Here is a 23081-nt window from a genome sequence, read left to right on the forward strand (position 1 = left end):
TAGATGCTAGCAGTAATAGGAAAAGACCTAACAGAAAACTTACAACAAAATATGTTGCATGTTATGGTTCTTTGTCTAAAACAGGGGTCTCCAAACCACAGCCCCAGGGGCCAGATGCGGCCCATAGTGAGCCTCTGTCCGCCCCGCAGCCAGCCTCTTGTTCCCTGAAAGTCTCTGGCCCACTCAACTGAACATGACCAGAGCTGTGCTCTGATTGCATTTGGAGGGTGTTCTGAGGGCCGGAGAGGTTGAATGAATGAGCCCACTCATTCATTTATTCATTCATCTAAGTTCCATCTCTAATTTATTTATTTAAATTTTATATTTAAATTTTTTTCCGGCCCTCAGCACTGCACCAGATATTTCATGCGGCCCTCTGGCCAAAAAGTTTGGAGACCCCTGGTCTAAAGGAATGAGATTGATTTGGTTTCACTTTCACCCACATTCCTTGATGTTTCCTCCTGCAGTGGGTGTCGAAAACATGAGACTAATTAATGGAAACCTCCAGATCATATGGTTACAACAAATGGTGGGTCCTGAACAAGAAAGAATGTAATCAGTTGATGCTTGTAATAAAAATGTTTAGTAACCAAGTACTTTGAACAAGCCCACAACAGTCTGTATTGAAGTCAACATGATCCTTTCTATATTTATTGATAGCAATGGCAACAAATTTTCCAAAGGGGGTCAGAGAAGTCCTCCTCCCCCACTTTGTTTGAATCCTTGAACCATTATGACTTGAGCCCAACCACCAGTCTGAATTTTGGCTTGGTCTGCTATGGCTTGATACCAGCCCTTTTCATTCTCCTTCTTTCACACACTTTCCAAAATTTAACACGTTGTTGTAAGAGGAGAGAAACAGTCCTAGAAGAAACTCATGTTAAGGATTGTCCCTTTCTTCCCATAGTTCCTGACTTTGCAACTAATGCTTCTGAGCATGCTTTGAATTTCCATTGCTGATAGGATCTCTGAGAACAATTGTTGACGTTGTTGTTTAGACTTCCTGACTGTCCAGGAGTCTTTGTGGTAAGCTTGAGAAAGGGAAAATAACGGGGAGAAGGATGTAAGTCTGAGGCATGATCCAGATCTCCTAACCGCAGTTAGAACTGGAACATGGCAACATTACTGGACCATAGAAGATAAATTAATTGGAAGAATGGCGAATCAGTGACAGAGACGTAGTACTTGATCAAATATCCTTCATTGCCAGAAAAAAAATCTATTTTATTATTTGTTAGCATTAGGATTGTTTTTGTGAATGCTGAAATAAGTTACTTTGTAATGCATGCATATGTGCACAATTAGTGGGATTTGTGCTGGTAAAATTATCAGTTTTTAATATAATTGTAGGCCTCTCTTATTGCCTTTTTCCTAGGGCAGCTGTTTCTTAATTCCATGGGTTTTTTTTTACTTTCGTTTTTTGTTTTGCAAAGGAAGATAATCCGATATTCAAAGTAGGCCATTTTCTTGCTGAAGGAAACACAACAGTGGGGATTTCAAATGCTGTGCGGTATGCTTGCTAGAAGGAGTTTGGTGATTTAGGCAAGTTCAACATTTATATAGCACATAGCTGTGCAAACAGCAATATTCGTGTAAGAAAGAGTTACTGTGACATTTTAAGATTTAGTTGCTCAGTGGCAGGTTTCTTTTTATCCTTGGTTTTTAAAAATTTCTTTTGTAAGATTTATGTTATGCACTAAAAAAAAAAAAGCTGCAAGTATATCAGTGAGCTGTAAGGAAGTGTCTGGATGTGGCTAATAATTTATAGTGGACAGAGAAAGAGCATACATAATTGACACAACAAGCTACAAAACATAGACACAATTACATTTTACACTTAGCATAGTAATATTTCAAAAGGTTTGCTTAATAATTGATCAGCTGTGATGCCTTAAAAGTAAGGAAGAAAACCTGCTATACTGAATAGTTAACTAAGAGAAAATTTGTAAGGCAAAATTTACAAGTGCTATGGTAAATGATGACACAATACCAAAAAATCAGCCTAGAGATCACTGAAGTTCAGTAACAACCCCATTTACTGTCATAGCCACCTAACGGAAGAATGCATTGGATCCTTCATGGTGAGAATGTAGGGAATTATCTCACTGTCTTTACTCATTCATTGAACACAGTGATCGAAGAGTAGGAGTACACTGACTGATCAGACTCTCTACGCTGATGTATTTCCAAGCCACACTTCATTCAGTGCTTTTCTGCAGAAGCAATCAATGAATGTGAGGAGTGCTTCACCCCATCATTTAGAATCATGGCCAACCAGGGTTCTGAACTGCAAAGAGAAAGTCTTCTCACATTCAGTCCTGGCAGAGACTGACAAAGAGCATGAATGGAGTAGTTGAGAAGTAATTAATTCTACAGTGCTCCCAGCCTGTAGAATAAGTTCCTTGAGGTGCATTGGTACACCTCTGTTTCGATTTTCCAAAACAAAAGAAGAACTTTGAATTTGAATGACAAGCTTTGGTTGGCAATGCTGCTGTGATTTTACTCTATCTGGTCTACTGTTTTAAATTGGTTTTTTTTGTATATTTCTACAAAAATACTACAGGGGTACTACAGGGGTGTCCAAACTTTTTGGCAGGAGGGCCACATCAACTCTCTGACACTGTATTGGGGGCTGGGAAAGAGTTAATTTACATTTCAAATTTGAATAAATTTACATAAATTAATATATTAAGAGATGGAACTTATATGAATGAATGAAGTTCTTACAATAGCTCATGGCCGTCTTTGCACAAAGCAAAGTCAGCCCTTTCTTTGCTGCCACTGCTGCATCACAGATGCGAAACAGCAAGCAGTGGAGGGAGCCCTCGTCCCACAGCTCACACGAGAGGTTGAACAATTGGCCGTCACACTGACAGCATTTGCATCGGGCCAGTGCGGGCTCCAGTAAGTCTCCGGGGGGCCAGAGCTCATTGGAGACTGAGGGCTCCCAGCGGGCCAGATTGGGAGTCCGCGAGGGCTGCAGGTGGCCCCAGGGCCGGAGTTTGGGCACCCCTGCTGTACTGTATTGTGTCTCACAAGGGACCAGGAGCTTTGGATTGGGTGGGATATAAATAAACACATGTCTGACTGTGCCCAGCATAGCTTGTCTGGGATATTTTTAACTATAATGGGAATGCTGAACCTACCAGATCCCTACTGTCCATCAGGCCTTGTATAATCTGCTGGTCTTCAGATTCATTACCCTTCAGAGTATAGAGGTTGCAAGACAAACCCATGGTAGTTGCAATCCTATGGTAAAACCTGATCCACGCTGGCTTCAGCATGTGGCATTGAGTTTCATGTGGCCATCTTGTTGGAATATGGGTACAACATTGCCTACAGGACACCAGAGGACAGTGTACTGACCAGGAAGTTACCTGTTCCATACTCTGACCAGTGTAAGTGTGTCTCTTCCTGGCTTCCTTCCCCTCTTCCTAATCAGACCAGAAGCTCTGATCAGCCACATGGAGTCCACCATGCCATGAGGCCTTACACACCCATGCAAAAGTTGCTCTAGGACTACCTCTTCCAAAGTTTAGGATCTATACAGCCAACAAAAGTATGCATACTCATGGCTTGTGAGTAAATATTTCTTCTTTGAAACCTTTTTTTCCCCTGCCTCTACTCCTGTTTTGTTCTCAGGGGCAATCTAGCAGGGGTTGGTGAGTCACTTCAGGAAAAAGAGTCTTCAGCTTTATAATTCTGCTTAATGTAAATGTCAAGACCCCTTTCTGCATCACATCTGTCCATGATCTGCACCTGGAACAGGCTGACCTTTTCCCAAGGCCACCCCTGTGTGTTCCTTAAAATAGGCCATAAGTTCAGTTGTTTACAGGAGCACTGAAATTTCCTTTAAGAGATTGGGTTATATTGGATTAGTGTTAAGAATGCATTCGCATGGAACATGGAACCTATATGAAAGCTCTAAAGAGAGAAGGAATTTTTCCTCTTACCTATTTTTGTCCTGATTTTGTTTTCGTCTAGCCTGCATAGCAGCCAGACAGATGGTGTTATTGTATTCTCTTTGGGGAGAAAAGTTCATTTGGAATACTCCAACTGGATGTTATTGTTTATTGAGCACCAGAAATATTCTTCCTTCCATGTGTAAATTATGAAAAATAATGCAAGCCCTGGTGCAGTCGCACAGGTGGATATAATTCCACTCTACAAGCCAATAAGGAGCAAAAGATTTAGAACAACAGCAGATTACACAAGGCTGCATAAGCATGCCAGTGGGCAACAGTTCATGCTATTACTGCTCGTATTATTGCTACTGTTATTAGTTAGATTTATCGTCCTCGGTATCCCTAAGGCACAGGGGGGATAACAAGATTGCCTGCTCTCATTTATCCTTACAGTAGCACTGTGGAAGAGGGTAACTTTTCTCAGAGTGGTTTGTAGGCTGTGCAAAGATTCTGTTCTAAGAATGTCTCGATTCTGCACCCAGAGTAAAGGTGGACACTAAATGAATTGGCAGGTATTGTGGCACTTTGCGTAGTTTGCTTGAGAGTTTTGCAGAATGTGATTCCTTTGTACGAGCTGTGCTGAAAGAAACGGGGGGGGGGGACACACACAATGAAAAATGGGTGTAGGTGTGCAAAATCTGGGGAAAATTTAATCGTAGCTGAAGGAAGAACCATCAAAAGTACAGCTCCTTATGCTCCCTGAGTCTGTAGCACATGCAACATTACATTCCCAAACATTTTTTTTTCTGCAACATTGTTAAGTAATGTAATTTTCTGTAATTTTACAGTAATGTAATTACAGTAATGTAGTGTACTGTAATGTACATTACAGTAATTTTCTAAAATCTTTGCAGTGCACCCATATGTGTTAACAAAGGTTGTTAACATATGTGTTAACAAAGACCTCCCTGTGGTGGCTTGCACCTGATGTGCTGCTCACCTATCAACCTAGCTTGGTGTTCCAGAAGTTCAGGGGTGACATCATGATGTAATTACACAGCCCTGACCTTCCAGGACTTTGCATTAGTTTAAATGTGAAAACCTACCTCTGGACTACCTCTGTCCGGCAATCTTCGGCTCTTTCTGGGCCCAGCTTTGTGTTCTTGCTGGTGAGTGGCAAAAACGTGATCATCAGCGAGAGCACCAGGCAGCTGGACCTGCAAAGGACTAAAAATCACTGAACAGAGATTGGTGTCACCCCCTGCGGAGTATTGCTCCCGGTGTGGCCTGCACCAGCCGCACATGCATAGTGATGCTACTGTTCATGAAACACAGTCCTGACTGTGTTCCCATATACCAGCTGAAACTTGATAATGATCATTTGAGTATCTGCTATGATCACCACTCATATGATCGTTTGGGCCTCTTCAGCCTAGAAAAGAGACGCCTGAGGGGGGACATGATTGAGACATACAAAATTATGCAGGGGATGGACAGAGTGGATAGGGAGATGCTCTTTACACTCTCACATAATACCAGAACCAGGGGACATCCACTAAAAGTGAGTGTTGGGCAGGTTAGGACAGACAAAAGAAAATATTTCTTTATTCAGCATGTGGTCGGTCTGTGAAACTCCTTGCCACAGGATGTGGTGCTGGCGTCTAGCCTAGATGCCTTTAAAAGGGGATTGGACAAGTTTCTGGAGGAAAAATCCATTATGGGTTACAAGCCGTGATGTGTATGCGCAACCTCCTGATTTTAGAAATGGGTTATGTCAGAATGCCAGATGCAAGGGAGGGCACCAGGATGAGGTCTCTTGTTATCTGGTGTGCTCCCTGGGGCATTTGGTGGGCCGCTGTGAGATACAGGAAGCTGGACTAGATGGGCCTATGGCCTGATCCAGTGGGGCTGTTCTTATGTTCTTATGTTAATGATACTGAAAAACAGAAGTGTCCTCCAAACTAGACAGCAAATTTATGATTGAGAGCCGCCCCCCTCCCTTACAGATAACAATTTAAGTGATTGTGAAGACAACTGGATTGGTACCCAAAGGTAGAGGGAACAGACTTGGTTTGGGAAGGCTGGATTCATGGCCTCCCACATCTATGACCTCATTAGGCAGTATTTGCCAAACTTTCTTTTTCTTAGCAGCATAGTTACCTGCCTTCGGTAACGGTGGAATAATTGCTTCACAAATGACAATGGTGTTGTTAAAGTTATCTTTACAGATGTAAAAATAAGGGTGGTAAAACATCTTGTACATTAGAAATGCTTGCAAGTCATAATATTAACAGTATTTATTAACAGTATTTATATACCGCTTTTCAACTAAAAGTTCACAAAGCGGTTTACAGAGAAAAATCAAATAACTAAATGGCTCCCTGTCCCAAAAGGGCTCACAATCTAAATAATACATCAGGACATCATGCAATGCATTTCCTGTTTTTATTTTTATTTTTCTCCCATTTTATCTTTAAGCACTACATGTGGTGGGCAGCCCAACCTTAACCTGCACTGGAATCCTAACCAGCTGGCCTGTGTCATGTCGAGCACAGGTTGGAGGTGGCTGTGGCGCAACTTGGGGTAAGGGGACATTTTCCCCCTTCCTCCGAGCAGTGCTCCAGCCACCACAATAGGGCTACTCAGATCTGTGCCAGATAAATCACTGGCGCAGACCTGAGCAGCCTGATGTAAGACCGGGCTGCTCGGGAGGGGGGTTGGAACCCGGCCTAAGTGCTGAAGGTCAGTCCCACACCCTCCCTGGCGTGGTCCGCCCACAGCTCTCTCCCCGCCCACCCTCCCTCACCCCAAAACACCCTCCCTCACCCTCTCCAAACCCCTGTGCCGGCAGCCTGCAGGAGGCACGAACTTACCAGCGCAGGTCCAGATCCGGAACAGGGAGGCCGGGGTGCATCCTTGTTTCAACATCCCAACTCCCGCTGCAGCATGAATTTGCATTACAGCATGTTTGTGACACAAGGTACTTGCACAAGGTACTTGCACCTGCTTAAATGCAACTCAGGATTGCGCTCTAAATCCTGTTTTCACTTATTTAGATTACCGTGAATGATGAAAGTTGAGTACATTATCTCCTGTACATCTGCCTATAATGTGTTTGTTTAAGCAAATTTCTTAGAAATGAATGTGCAGTGATCAGTACTCAAGGAGTTTCAGCAGACAGGTATTCACATTGTTCTCTCCATTAACTGTCCAGAACTCCAACCTTGTATTCATGAAACTAGCATCGCTTGAGGTTTTGTTTTGTTTTTCCTTAAATTTAACAGGAGCTGCTCAGTTGAAGCTGACAAAATTCAGGCAGAGACAACAGCAAGATGGATCATATGTAATCAAAGTGTAGCACTGTAGGGAGAACCAGTGGTTTCTTCTTGCCAGCATAACGACCTTGTGAACATTTAAATAAATATCCCCAAGCAAAGCACTGTCAAGGAGTTCAATAGCAGAAATATTTCTCCCATCAACCCACTGGCAAGTGAGCTTTATCTGAAGGTGCCATCCCTAATTGAAAGAAGCCTTTGCACTCTTCACCATTATGCCCATTTTATTTGTTGATGACAAGTAACAGCAGTACACAGAGAAACGGTGGCTAAACAGAGAATGGAGATAAATGTTATTTCTGGGATTGGAAGAAGCCCAGAAGAGTCAAGTCACCTGTGCTGTTTCAATGTGAAAGACTTTCACCTGTTTAACACATCACACAAAAGCCTGGCCTAAGCAGTTCCTATACCCCTCCTTTTTCTTTTTCATTCACACCTGCCTCTTCCTTGTCCTTACTCTGCTGCCACCATTGTCTTCCCAGCTCTCTTTTTTAAAACTGATTGGGCAAGTGGATTGCTGTGAGATACGGGAAATAGGACTAGATGGATTTTTGGTCTGACCCAGTGGGGCTCTTCTTATATTGCTGAAATGGAGGTGACTTCATACAGCACGATCAACACACAACAAAACAAGCAGCAACAGGAGGACTGAAGGATGAAGACATGGGGGGGGGTCCCTACAACCCATCTTGTTTTATCTTTTTCTCCCACAGGATCCTATGGGATCTTTTGTAGGGTGAGCTCATCAAGGAACCTTGTTTTTGTGACTTGATGTCCCTTGATGGCTTAACTCCAGTCCTAAATGAGTCCTTATATTGTTCCTGATGTCTTTGATGGCTCCACATCAGACCCTTTTGACATCCGAAGCGGAGTGAAGCAGGGCTGTGTTCTTGCACCAACCTTGTTTGGGATTTTCTTCGCTGTCCTGCTGAAGCAGGCCTTTGGAACTGCAACAGAAGGCATCTATCTCCGGACCAGATCAGACGGAAAGCTCTTCAACCTCTCCAGACTGAGAGCAAAATCCAAAGTCCAGCTGAAATGTCTGCGTGACTTCCTCTTTGCCGACGATGCAGCTGTCACTACCCACTCTGCCAAAGATCTCCAGCAGCTCATGGATCGTTTTAGCAAGGCCTGCCAAGATTTTGGACTGACAATCAGCCTGAAGAAAACACAGGTCATGGTTCAGGATGTGGACTCACCTCCCTGCATTACAATCTCTGAACATGAACTGGAGGTTGTCCATGACTTTGTGTACCTTGGCTCAACGATCTCCGACACTCTTTCTCTCGATACCGAGCTAAACAAGCGCATCGGTAAAGCAGCTACCACGTTTTCCAGACTCACAAAGAGAGTCTGGTCCAACAAGAAGCTGACGGAACATACCAAGATCCAGGTCTACAGAGCTTGCGTCCTGAGTACATTTCTGTACTGCAGCGAGTCATGGACTCTTCGCTCACAACAGGAGAGGAAACTGAGCGCTTTCCACATGTGCTGCCTCCGACGCATCCTCGGCATCACCTGGCAGGACAAAGTTCCAAACAACACAGTCCTGGAACGTGCTGGAATCCCTAGCATGTATTCACTGCTGAAACAGAGACGCCTGCGTTGGCTTGGTCATGTCGTGAGAATGGATGATGGCCGGATCCCAAGGGATCTCCTCTATGGAGAACTCGTGCAAGGAAAGCGCCCTACAGGTAGACCACAGCTGCGATACAAGGACATCTGCAAGAGGGATCTGAAGGCCTTAGGGATGGACCTCAACAAGTGGGAAACCCTGGCCTCTGAGCGGCCTGCTTGGAGGCAGGCTGTGCAGCATGGCCTTTCCCAGTTTGAAGAGACACTTTGCCAACAGTCTGAGGCAAAGAGGCAAAGAAGGAAGGCACATAGCCAGGGAGACAGACCAGGGACAGACTGCACTTGCTGTGCAAGGGTGTGGAAGGGATTGTCACTCCCGGATTGGCCTTTTCAGCCACACTAGACGCTGTGCCAGAACCACCTTTCAGAGCGCGATACCATAGTCTTTCGAGACTGAAGGTTGCCAATACATATTGTTCCTGCACTTAGCTGAGGGTGTGATAACTAGTTCAGGAGACCAGTTTCTTCATTAGCATGGCTTCTTCATTGGTTTTGGCCATGAGGTTGGCAAGGATGGTTAGGGATAGAGATCCTTCTTTTATTTTGCTAACAATTTGTTTTTCCCCAACTTGGGGAACTCCTAGGAGTTGGCTTTTGTTCAATGTGTTGTGCAAGCAAGGTGTGGTGGTCACCCATGGAATTTTCCAAGGAACAGGCAAGGTTTCATCCAGGAATGATAAAGTGGAAGGGGTGTATGAATGTGCTAACAATAAGTGTGGGCTTCCTCTTGGCTTGTGGAACTAAGGCCTCTTGCCATCAGTACTGCCTCTGAAACTACATTACTGGCCTGGGTCATGCTCCCTTAGCAGGCACCACATACATATGTATGCATACCTGTTTCTCTGTGTGCTCAAATAAATGAATTGTTAGGCAACATCAGGAAAAGGTAGGAGGAAGACGGCTTAGGGAAAGATTCCTGAAAGAAATCTTTCTAGGAAATCTTTCTAAGATCCTAAAACGGCTTAGGGAAAGAAATATTGGGGGAGAGGGGGACAACTGTGAACAATCTCAATTATTTGTGTTTATTTGCAGTGCAGCCCAAAGGACTTTTCATGTGATCATGGGACAGGCGAAAAGCACAGTCATTGAACTTTCTTATAAAAGGGATGGTTTCCTTTAATGTTTCACTTCATTTGGTCTTAAGGAGGAGGGGGGGTGCCTCATTTTCTAGGCATAATGTCTTGTGCAAGTAAAAATGTATTTCTCCACCCATTTAGTGCAGCTGTTGCTCTTGGAATTGCCAGATGGAATGTGGTTGAGCAAGTGGCATCAATTAGATAGGACAAATAATACAGCTTCTCCTATGCACTACCCTGATTGTCTTTTGTGCCTTTTTAAGGCTGCCTTGTTTTACTGCAGTGCAAAGTTGCAGTAGAGACTGGGTACTTTTGGGAACTGTCCAGGTGCTTTTGGGAACAGATCATTTTTTTAAAAAGTTTTTGGAGACTTTACATGCCCTATGTGGGAGTACAGTTTTGTCTGTTTGTTTTGTAAAGGGGGAATCAGCAATACTTGTCCTCAAATTGGTACTTTTCTTGTTCATTTGGTATTGTCACCCCCCTTTTTCTTTTACTGGACTTTTAATAAACCTTCTACAGTTTAACCTTGAGTTTGCCTGGAGGTTCCTGGTTTGGGAAGTAGAGTGGATTATCATGTCTCTTCACTCTGCAGGCACTACTGTGAGAGTGGTTTTGATAGGAACCCCTGAAGTTCAGTATTGTTCTTAGAGGGGGGTGCTGCCCAGGGAGCCCCTCTGGCTAGCCCGGTCTTTTGGGCTGGTGGCAGTGAATTGAACCTACCAAGACATTTCCCCATTCAGCTGTGTGTCCAATCTGGGGAGAGGAGGGCATGAGCATGCTAACCACTAGGCACTACTGTCCTGGATCAGCATGTGGGGCAGCTCCTCCCTTGAAAGTGAAAGTCACTTAAATTGGAGAGTTCATTCCTGTTCCAGAAACATTTCAACACACAAATATTGACCAGCATGTGCTTATAGTTCAGACTCATTTCAGTAAGTCTTGCTGGGCAACTTCCACCTCTAAAGACTCTGAGCATGAAGCCTAATGAACTGACAATGGCAAGCAGCAAATTACAGTAAACTTTTGATATTAATTGTTGTGTTGATATGCAAAGGAAGGAAGGAAGAAAACATTCATGAAGTCAGATATTTTTAAGAGGTTACATTAGAATCCTTTTTTTGTTCCCAGAAAAACATAGTGATAGACTATTCCGTGATCTTGCTATTTCAGGAAATTAGGACACTCAAGACAGCTGTGGTTACTTAGTACTAATGGAAAGGTAGCCACACATGGCCATACCCTCTTTTTTTTGTTACAGTTTCTGGACATTTCCTCTTAAAAAAAGTTCTGGAATTAAGCCCAGGGTGCCCTCAGAGTTCAGTCAGGTGAGGTGTGGGCTGAAAGCCAATGCTCATCAAAGGGCACACCTGACTGGGCTGACTCCTGAACACTCAGTTCTGGTGACATTAATAGTGCCCAGTATTGAGGGCCTTGCCCCAGATACCCATTAACCTGGCACCAGCAAAGATTGAGCCCTCACTTAAGTTAAACCCCAGACTGTTACATGAATGTTGAAAGAACTGTTGAGATGTGAATGGATAAGTCCTTTAAGAGCCTTTCAAATGGTGCTGGAAATACCATACATACATATCTTTCTTGGTGAGCTGGAGAATAAGTGTATCACATTTGAGGTTTTCTAAAAGTAGACTGCCCCTATTTGATGGGTAAGGAAGAACCCAGTATCATGTCAACAATCACAGTAAGCTGTGGGGAGTGATGCTTCAAAATTGGATTGTTGGAAACATCATACATAACCACATTATAACTTCCCTAAGAGGTTTACCACCTTCAGGCCTCACTTCTTAAGGAAACAGGAAATGATCCTATTTGAAGAGCTTCGCTATGCTTACCTGTTGCTTTGAAGGTGGTTTATGTATTTAAGATTGACAAATCTACTAGTGTGAAGAGTGTTTGTAAGAACCCTAAAGAAATACCCTTAATCTCTTTGAATATGTTTGCTTATAGCTCTCTGTTTCATCACCAGTCCTGACTGTTTGAAACACAGAGCTTTTAATCAAAAGAAAACCCTCAGTAAAACTAAAATTAGAGTGACTGATATCACTGGGAGGATTTATAGTTTGTAGAAAAAATCCAGGTGTCCAGACAGTTTTATTGATGTGTGGTCATGATGTGAACTGCAGAAGCCTTAGCAGGGGCAGCAGGAACATGTTCCCTGTGTTTATTGATCTGTAGTCTTCTATGGAAAATAACACATTTCTGAATTTCTTGAGTAGTTTTATTGAAAAAGACTTCTTCCAGGAGGAGATCTGAATTTCAGCCATTAGACTGATTTGGCTTGTCTGATCTCTCTCTCTCTCTCTCTCTCTCTCTCTCTCTCTCTCTCTCTCTCTGAGCTGCTATAGGTTCTTGAGCACTTATCTGAGAGAGAGAGAGAGAGAGAGAGAGAGAGAGAGAGATGAGTGAAAGGCCTATGTAGGGATAAGGGAAAATATTTTCCCTTTCCCCTACAAATCTGCCTCCCCCACTATAGCATGTATATAGTGGAAGCTGCTTTAGCATGGCTGCATGCTGTGGTGGGGAAAATGAGAGGATTGTGTCACAAACATCACCCGTGGGGTAGGGAAGGACCAGGGGAAGATTCCCAAGTCAACCAGGATCTAACCCTCCTCCACCTACACTATCCTCCACATACCCCCAAGAGCAATGTTTATTTATTTAGCTTACTCCAAGCCCCAGGTCCTATTAACATACATGTCCTTGGTTAATTATTGCACTCTATTTTCATGTAAAAGATTTTTATTATAGCTTTAAGGGAGCTTCAATTGCTCCAATAACATATCTACATGAATTACAGTAGCTTAAAAACAAGAAAAGATCATATCTAAAAAGAGGCTAAAATTACCATCTTACAGGTCTCTCAGCATTTCTTCCAGTATAAAGGCTGTTAGCCCCCAGCTCCCTTCCTCCTGCTGTGTGTGTTTTCAGGCACCCATGCCCTGGTTTTATTCATTAGATTACTAATGCACTGCACCTGGGTAACAAACACCCAACTTAATCCATGTTAAAGGGAAAGGGACTTGCCCCACCCTGTGACAGATTGGGCTCTGAGTGAGTGTGCTGGGACTCGCTGCTATAGGTTCTTGAGTTAGAAATGGGTTATGTCAGAATGCCAGATGCAAGGGAGGGCACCAGGATGAGGTCTCTTGTTATCTGGTGTGCTCCCTGGGGCATTTGGTGGGCGGCTGTGAGATACAGGAAGCTGGACTAGATGGGCCTATGGCCTGATCCAGTGGGGCTGTTCTTATGTTGAGCACTTCCAGTAAATTTCCAAGCTCCTTTCCTCTTGCCTCAGTTATCATTTCACAGCTGAAATGTAGATGTGCCATTGGCCAATGCACTAGGTTCCATACATGATTTATTTTCTCCCTGTGTGCAATTATCTGTTTGTTCTTGGCAGTGATTTAAAAAAAAAAAAATCTGCTTATTTCTCAGCTTGTGAAGTGACTCTTCAAATGACACTTGAGAAAAGTGTTAGTCTTTGTTATGTGGCATCTCTTGATCATTCTTACATGAAAATTTCATGGCAGCTGAAGGCAACTCCTGTTGCTGAAACAGGGTCAACCCAAGACTTCCTGGTACCTGAGGCTGCTCACCAAATGCTGCTCCCCCTTACCTGGTGGTGTACTGGCTTCTGTCCTTCTGACACTCTAGTCCACCATTCTCCTCTCCACCATGCTTATGTTCCATCCCCGTCTTCCATTTACAATTCAGGGAGTGGGGGCGGGGGGAGAGAAGGCAATCTTCTCCTGAGGCAATTTGCTGCCTAAGGCAAGCATTTCCATTGGTCTCATGGATGGACAGGCTCTATGCTGAAATACAAGAGAGCTTGTAAAGTCTACCTACTTCAGTTTTGATTGTGTTGTGTTAAGATGATGAATAGATTGATTAGCACTGACCTTTCATGGACACACACTTTCTACAGTGAGCTTTACTAGCAAATAAGCTGACAATGCAGTTCCAATACCTAGCAAATTATAAAACTGCAAAGGCAATGCAGAGGTTAGAAGCACCTTATTACATGCAGGATGCAATGTACTGAGGGCATCTACCACACTTTGGAAGAGTGATTTCTTTGCTGGAGCAGAATTTGCAGAATGTTGATTCCCCATGCCTCAGGCCAACCTACAACACATACTTCATGCTGGCAGTTCTTTTAAAGATTGGGGAAAAGGAGTATGCCAGGCTCAAGTCAAAGTGCAGAGATTCTTTATTCCAAGTACACAAAGTAAACTAAGCAAAAGGGCAAAGGTAAAACAAAGTACAGGTTGAGTCTCATTATTTGCGAGGGTTCCATTCCCAGAACTCACATGGATGGCAAAAATAGCATTAAAGCAAATTCATTTGAAAAACAATGTCCCTTTGCTAGGCCATTTAAAAACAGCCTTGCTGACCTATTGATGTAAGACAGAGTCATTAGGCAGACAATCCATCAATCATTCTCTCTCTAGGCGCTTAGAAAGGCTTCACTCCGAGCCATCGGCCCCTCTCTTCACCAGTGTAAAGTGATTAACTTTCTTTCAATGCTTAGGGGGAAGGGAAGGGTCGCTTGCCTTGGAGTGAAGCTGTTCTAAGTGCCTGGAGAGAGAATGATAGATGGATTGCCAGCCGGCTGCCCTCTCTTGCATTAATGGGGCTTTTTTAGTTGTTAAACAACTTTTTTCCTTTAATTGAAAGGGCCCTTCTCATTGCGTTGAGATAAAACCAAGGGTGAAAAATCCGTGGATAATTAGGTTATACCTGTATACAAAGTAAAACGAGACTTACAAGAGCTTAACTGAATGGCACGGGTGTGTGTGCAGAAGGTCAAGGGTCGAACAAGTGTTGGGCTAAATTAGGGAGATTATATCAGGGGTGCAGGATGCTATGTCAGCCAATTGATGAATGCTCCTGGGCTGTTGCTGAGGTTCACAGGCTGCACAGAGCTGGCGGTAATCAGGCTGGTGTTAAGGCAGAGATGTATCTTCTCCATTAGTGATAGGGAGTGGCACTGCAGGTGCAGCATAATTGTGTGCCTGAGGATGAGCCTGGTCAGCATAATCTTGAGTTGTGCAGGGCAGGTGATGGCCTTTCCGTTACACCACAATATCCAATGGAAAAAGAAGGGTCTAGGCATCCATATTAAGCAGAGTTATGAAATGGAAGACCCTTTTTTCTTGAAGCAACCCACCAACGTTTACTAGGTTGCTACTAAAAGTAACCTTGGAGTAGAGGGCAGGACAGCAGAGCATAAAGGACATGTCTGTGTAATTGCATGGGAGAGGGAGAAGGGAATGGGAAGAAATTCATCAAAGAGGGTCAAATAGGATCAAATTAAAAGTATGTAACAGGCAGACCCTTAGTCTTCTGGGCAATACACTGCCCCTTGGTGCCCTGTACCTATTTTTCAATAATATTTTATAAAAATAAAATCATATAGTTGTACAATACCCATTGGATCATCTAGCCAAACACTGTTGACACCTTATACCGAAGCATCCAAAATAATTCCTTATCTAATGTTGTATTTAAAAATAGTTCTTCAGGCACTTGAAACAGTCTGTTCAACTGGTTATTTTCAGGTAAGACAACACTTCCTAAGATTTCACAGAAAGTTTTATCTCTACAGTTTGAATCCACTTTATTGCCCTAACCTCAGGGAATTTTGTTTTACTTTTCCAGTAGTATGTGTTTTCAATTAGGGATCCGACTTTTAGCTGTGCTGCTAAAATGCCTGGTGCAAGTAAACAGTACATCATTTAATACTCATATGTGCAGGGGTAAGCAGCTTCTGAATCTTCTCCCTTCCCATTTCAGCCACTGAGAATAAACTCTTGTGTTAATTGCCATCATTTCCCCATAAGCTTCCACCTGTTTTCATCTGTTACTCTGTGGAGCCACATTATCTGCTGTGAAAAGCATATTTTACAATTGACTGCCCATTTTGCGAGGTGTGATTAAATCACCAACCAAAAAAGTAAAATTACAGACACAGTTGATACCATTTTGAAGCTGGTGGACTTCTCTGCAGAGTGGGGGGAAGGAGTGGAGAGAAGACAGAAGGGGGGGGTTGAAATTAGCAGAGGGGAGGAGAGGGTGGAAAGCTGCAGGAGTGGGTGGATCCTGTGACAATGGTACACACTAAATCATAAGAGCATAAGAACATAAGAGCAGCCCCACTGGATCAGGCCATAGGCCCATCTAGTCCAGCTTCCTGTAACTCACAGCAGCCCACCAAATGCCCCAGGGAGCACACCAGATAACAAGAGACCTGCATCCTGGTGCCCTCCTCTGCAGCTGACATGGCCCATATCCCCTATCCAGATCCTATCCCCCTGGCAGCAGCCTCCATTCCCTCTTTCTCACTTTCGAACTTGAGCCAGCTAAAGAGCTGGTGCAGTTCCAAGGAGACTCATTGCAGGGTGGAAGGCTTACAGTAAGGAAAGGGGATTTAAATTCCCTTCCCCTTCCAAAGCCTCCCACTCCACCCACCCACCCCCCGTGCATACAACACATGCCTTTTTGACATGGATGCACCAGCATGGGGAGGGGAAGCCATAACTCAACCTTGTGATGACACAGAAAAAAGTTGCTAAGATCTGTGTTGGCTGTCAAACCAAATTCCAAATTCCAAAAAAAGAGCCCAGTACAGTGGATGTGAGACCATTGTGTATAGCACATATAAGTGTTTGAAAGCACGTATATTTTAGTTAACTCACACTTAGTTGTACTGGCAAGCTAAAAACGAACGTAAACATGAATAGATACTGAAAGCTGCAAACGTATTCTTACATGTTGTGAAGATCACAACGTAACAAGGATGAAAACATGTCTTGCTTTCTCTTTAGAAAGAAACACTTTTGGCTGGTTCATTTTTGAGGAATAACGGTTTTCTCCTCTTCCCCTTTTAAAATAGTGGGGTTTTGTTTTTGTTTTGAGATTGTGAGATTTCTCCAATTCTTATAATATCTTATTGGTTAATTTGCAATGCAGATCAAATGCTGTTTTCAGCAACAGCTTTCCTCACTCCTCTGCTAATAGCTTCAATGCACATTTAGAATACCATTTAAGAAGCATTTAAAAGACAATATACCAACTCATTAAGGGAGAGTTTCAGAATAATGTACTAGTTAGAAAGAAGAGTAAATAAGGTCAAAATATGTTTCCTCAAAAAACACAAGGCCAAACTACATCTTACATAACAGATCTGTAGAACTATACACACGCCTCATCTATGTTAAAAGACTCTTTGGAAAAGCAGCTTAACCTTTGTTAAGGAGGTGCTTAACTTTTGCCTGATCATTTTCCTGCTCCTAATAAAATAATAATAAAATTCTGTGACTGTTTACTTGGAAGTAAGTCCACTGTGTTCAGTAGGGCTTGCTGCCAGGAAAGAGTGCATAGGATTGTACCCAAACAGCAGCTTTGCAGGGTTTTAAATCTATAGGACTGGTGGCATATTTTGACCCAGAAAATAGTAGAATAACTGAAAAGATGAATTTGGGGATAGAACTTGTAACATAGATTTACTGGAAAACCATTATATCGACCTATCAACTGAAGCCTTCTAGGGTCTTTTCATTATAATCCAGCAATAATCCTCATCTTGATATTTTGTATGTAACCAAATGTTTCCCCACAATGTAATAATGATGATAGGGTCAGTTCAGAGAATCTGATGAGCCACAGTTTGGACAAACCACTCTCTGTAGGATTAGGCCACAGTGGGTCTGTGTACTGAATTGGGGAAGAGAGTAGTACACCCATGTTCCTTCCTCACTTGATTGAGAGCTGCATTCAAATTTGCCAAAAGTGTTGTTTTGCCTGCTACAAACCTTGGCCTTCTTAGTGCTATACAGCACAAAACAGAATGGTTTTAAGATAATAGGAAAGGACAAGAGGGAGGGTGTTTCCTTTTCCCATAGAGCATGAGGATAAAATTTGACCCTATGGCAGTTTTTACACACAACTTTAGGATGCCTCAGGATACTATAAGCTTAGAGGCTCAAACAGGTAGATTCCTTCTTCCCTTCTGTTCACCACACTTCTGTTTTCTCCACACTTTCTCCATACCACACTTATGTTTTCCCTCCCTTCACCACACTTAAGTTTTCTCCACACTTTCCACCACACTCTTCTTTGTTTGATACTTTCAACATTTTGTGCCTCAGTTGCCCACAATATTTCATAGGTTCAGGAAGGTCCTGACCCTGGTCCTTCTGGGTCTGTTTTTAGATGCTTAAATTTGTGTCTTCTTTTAATTAGCATACTAGTCTCCATACGTCCCTACTGAGCCTTGCTGCTAGCAAAATGTGCATCTCTCTGGTGTCACAAAATGGCCGTAAAGCATGCTCCATCAGTGTGCCAAGTGGTATGGTGGGAAGGCCAGTGCCTTCCTGCCTGCGTCAATAGACCCAAAAGGGCCTGCTAAGGCATGTGGAATGATGAGGGAGGCAGGGAAGGAGCAGGAATGGGCAGAATGGGCAGGGAGGATGCAAAACTGGGTGTGGAGGGGAGCATAGCATAATGGGGGTGGGGAGATTGCAGGAGCAGGTGGATCTGGCAGTGATGGTGTGTGCCAGATCCTATCGCTTCCAGCAGCAGCCTTCCCGCCCGCTTTCTCTCCTCGGGCTTATGCTAGCAAAATTGCTAGCTCAGCTCCAATGAGACCTACTGCATAGCAGGACCTTACTCAGGAGTCAGGGGATTTAAGTCCCATTTCTTTCTGAATCCTTACAATCTCCCCACCCCTTGCTGGTTACAGCATACCTGTTTTTGGCATAGCTGCACCAGTGTGTGGGACGAGTGGGGTGGGGTGGAGAAGAAGGATAGGATTGGTCTGTTATGGAGATCCTATGTGCATGTGGAAAGTACTACCATGTTTTGGGTGGCCCTGTTTGTTTTTCAAACTAATAGGTACAGGAACACCCAAGTTTGCTATTAGAGGACATGATAAAAGTGGACATACCTGGCATACATTCTCCATTTACACTCCATCCTTCCTTTCCAGCATAGTTTCATGCCTGCCTTTTCATGTTATGCCACCATTCATAAACACAATTGAAGTACTGGCCTCTTTGTTCTCGTATTTCATCATTTTAAAAATGAGATTGTGTTTAAAGTTCAATAACTGAAATTTAGGGTGGGGGTTATCATTATATATTTCATCAAATTTGTCAGAGGGCCACATAAGAGTATGGGTGACAAGACAGTCATGTCTGAAAAGGTACGCATTTCAGTTTCATCACGTACACGTGTACATTGGAAGCCTTGGCCAATTAGTTTCCTATAGTAAAACTCAATAAACAGGTACTTAAGTTTGGCAGTGGCCAGGATGAACATTGTCAAGACAAGACACTGGTACTTCAATCAAGTGGTGCTGCTATTTTAAGACAGCCCAGAAAGCATGCATGCCCTACCAGTGTCTTTCCTCCTTGGAAACTCACATCCACTAAAATTGAGTGTTGGTAGAGTTAGGACAGACTAAAGAAAATATTTCTTTACTCAGCATGTGGTTGGTCTGTGAAAATCCTTGCCACAGGATGTGGTGATGGCATCTGGCCTGGATGCCTTTAAAAGGGGATTGGATAAGTTTCTGGAGGAAAAATCCATTACGGGTTACAAGCCATGATGTGTATGTGTAACCTCCTGATTTTAGAAATGGGCTATGTCAGAAGGCCAGTGCAAGGGAGGGCACCAGGATGCAGGTCTCTTGTTGTCTGGTGTGCTCCCTGGGGCATTTGGTGGGCCACTGTGAAATACAGGAAGCTGGACTAGATGGGCCTATAGCCTGATCCAGCGGGGCTGTTCTTATGTTCTTATGACTTTACTCTCCATCTGAATGGATAAAAGCTGAAAGTCTTTGTGGTTCTCTTGGCAAAATGTGTCTGCCTATGGAGAGAGGTGCCGATGGAGCCATGGAGATTGCAGCACAATTATATGTATTTGGATTAGATTACAAATGTGTCAGCTATTTTTTCATCTTCCCACCATCCCCATCATAGGCAGAAGCTGTGAAGATTGGATTTTACACTACAGCGGCAATTTTCGACCTTTGTGCGCCAAACTCCCATGGCACACCTGTGGACCATTTGGGCACACCAATGTGCCATGGCAAAGCGGTAGAAAATCACTGTTCTAAGCAATAGCATTATGTATTACAAGAGAGCTTTGGCTACATATGCTTTGGTCACTAGCAGCCAACAATCTAATAGCCAGAGCTAAAAATCCAAAAATGGAATATTGAAATTCCTGCTTTCCTCTGTAAAAGAAGCAACTTTATTAAAAACAGAAGCAAAATACCAACGACCAAATGAAACCGGAACACTGATGTCAGCATTTTTTTTCCAGGCAGGCCCTCTGCAGAAAGTGGATAAGACTTTTCCATTATTCCACACCAATGATTCTTCAGAAGCATTCACAGTGTACAAGTGGCTATTTTTTTCTCTAAGCAGTTCCACCAACTCAGTATCTAACTTGATGACTTTGACATGAAAAAGATCATAGTTAAAGATGAACTGGAAACCTGTTATTTGCATAGAGAATGCAGGCACCTGAATCAATTGCCATTGTCAAATACATATTTTAACTTAAAAATAGTAGATGACATACAGTCAAATGACTATCAGTTCATAATATGAGCTTTGTAGTTTGGGATGTCAAAGTCGTTTCAAAGAGTGGACCAAACAACATTAATGGTGCCTGCCAAGGGCCGGAAGTGATGTCATTAAGCTGGAAGTGACATTATGAAGCAGATGAAGTCTCACTTAGGAACCCATCAGCTGCAAATGACAGAAGAGAAGATATACAAATCTTGATCATATTTCTAAGTTATGGGAGAGGACGGTTATCAAGCTGACAGACCTCAATTATTTTGTGGACTGCCCTTTCAGCAATGCTGAGACGTCACCTTGCAGCCAGCAGCTGAGAGGTGCTCTGTGAAGTGACACCTTGGCAGAAGCAGTGTTGCTGGAAGGGTGGCCCATGTGACAACAGGCCAACACACATTTTGCTTCCTTAAATGTTACACCAATTCCTGGGTATATTTGTGGTCCTGATTCCAAAAATGGCATCCGTTTTGCCCTGTCACGTCTAGTTTTGGAGACACGGCATAGCCTCTTTAGTGAATGGTTCAAGCAGCTTCCTCATGAGGAAGCCTACACCATGGCTTCCTCATGAGGAAGCTGCTTGAACCATTCACTAATGAGACTATACTATATCTCCAAAACTAGACGTGATAGGGCAAAAAGAACGCCATTTTTGGAATTGGCACCCCAAATTTATATCAAACCACCATAAAGTTTGGGAAAAACTTTTCTGACCCTCAATTTTGTAGGCTTGTGTGTTGGGCTATCCCAGCACCTCTGCAGCATTTTACTCGCTAATCCTTCTTGGTCTGCCTTCCCCTACAGTGTTCTTTGCTTTCTGAGACCTTCTTCTGTTTCGTCCTCACAAAGCCTTGGCAGAAGTAGCACTGCTGGAAGGATGATGCTGAGATTGCCCAATTATCTTGTGAACCAGATAAAGAGTTTTGTTGGACTGTATCCAGCCCACGGGCCTTATGTTTGACACCCCTGCAGATCCTTCAGCACCATGTCCCCCGGTATCCTAGGGCATTTGGTGGGCTGCTGTGAGATACAGGGAGCTGGACTAGATGGGCCTATGGCCTGATCCAGTGGGGCTGTTCTTATGTTCTTATCCTGAGCTCCAATAACTCCCAAAATTCTCAAAATCACAAATTCCCTTTTGCACGCGCAAGAGAGGCTAGTACAGCTTGAGGCTAATGCACTGCCCTCACAGGTCTTCTGGGATGAGTATCAAGACTTGATTGGAGTTACAGTGTGCCAGAAAATGGCAAACTTGCTCCTGAAATATGGTGAGCTATCAGCAGTTTCATTTTCTATCCCTCGAATATGGCATGTTGTGAAGCTTATATGCTAAAAAAACTTAGTGTATGATTTATAGGATTGAGTGTGTGTAAGAGTACACACACCTGTAGATGTGTTGTGGTCTGATCATCACACTAAGATTTTGGCATTTTCCCAAGCATTTCATGATAAGAGTACATGGCTAGTACATGATCATGCTCTGAAAATTATATCTGGGGCTTCTGGTTACATTTGAGTGAACTTGGACATTGACCTCAAGAGTCATCCTTTCCTTCCAGATAGAGGTTCCACTGTAATGATTCAAAAAAGACATCTATACTTTCAGGTTAGCCTTAATACATTCAGTTTTATTTATGTAATGAGGAGGAGTCAGGACCTTCACAGTGGTACGACCCAGACACATGCAAAAGTGCCTGAAAGTCTCTGAGACTGTTGTTAGACTTGCCCAGTGCAACTTTGAGAAAGGGCCTAAGCTTGTGGAACTTGTCATCATATGTCTATAAGGTGCATGCAAGAGTATACAAGTCTATACCCTCAAAGATCAATTTGGTGGAGTTCCTTTGTTTGTTTGCTTTTCCCCTTGGTAACGATGCCCAGTTTGTGCAACCAAGGGCATAATCCTAACCAACTTTCCAGCACTGGCATAGCTGTGCCAGTGGGGCCCTTGCTGCATCCTGCAGTTGGGTGGCAGTCATCGAGGCTTCCTCAAAGTGAGGCAATGTTTGTTCCCTTACCTTGAAGTTGCATTGCCCTTACCTTAGTGCTGGAAAGTCAGTTAGGATTGTGTCCCAAATGTTAGAAGGCATGGAGAAAAGTTCATCAGTTCTGATGATATATTTCACTTGGCATACTAGCCATTCCCTCAAACTGGAAATCTTCAAGGTAGAATGTGACATCAATGAGGCTCATCTAGTCCTTCAGAAGCCATTCTAGCAAGTAACTGAATGATAAGTGGTACAAGCTGGGAAGAGCACCTAAGCCCAATCTTATTGAACAGTAGCACCAGCAGCATGTGCATTCCACTGTTGTGAATTACTGTAAAGGTAGCCATAAAGATTCTGTAAAGATTACTGTAAAGGTAGTCATAAACATAAGAACATAAGAACAGCCCCACTGGATCAGGCCATAGGCCCATCTAGTCCAGCTTCCTGTATCTCACAGCGGCCCACCAAATGCCCCAGGGAGCACACCAGATAACAAGAGACCTCATCCTGGTGCCCTCCCTTACATCTGACATAGCCC

This window comes from Tiliqua scincoides, chromosome 1, assembly GCF_035046505.1.
Source record: "Tiliqua scincoides isolate rTilSci1 chromosome 1, rTilSci1.hap2, whole genome shotgun sequence".
In the NCBI taxonomy this organism is placed as follows: domain Eukaryota; kingdom Metazoa; phylum Chordata; class Lepidosauria; order Squamata; family Scincidae; genus Tiliqua; species Tiliqua scincoides.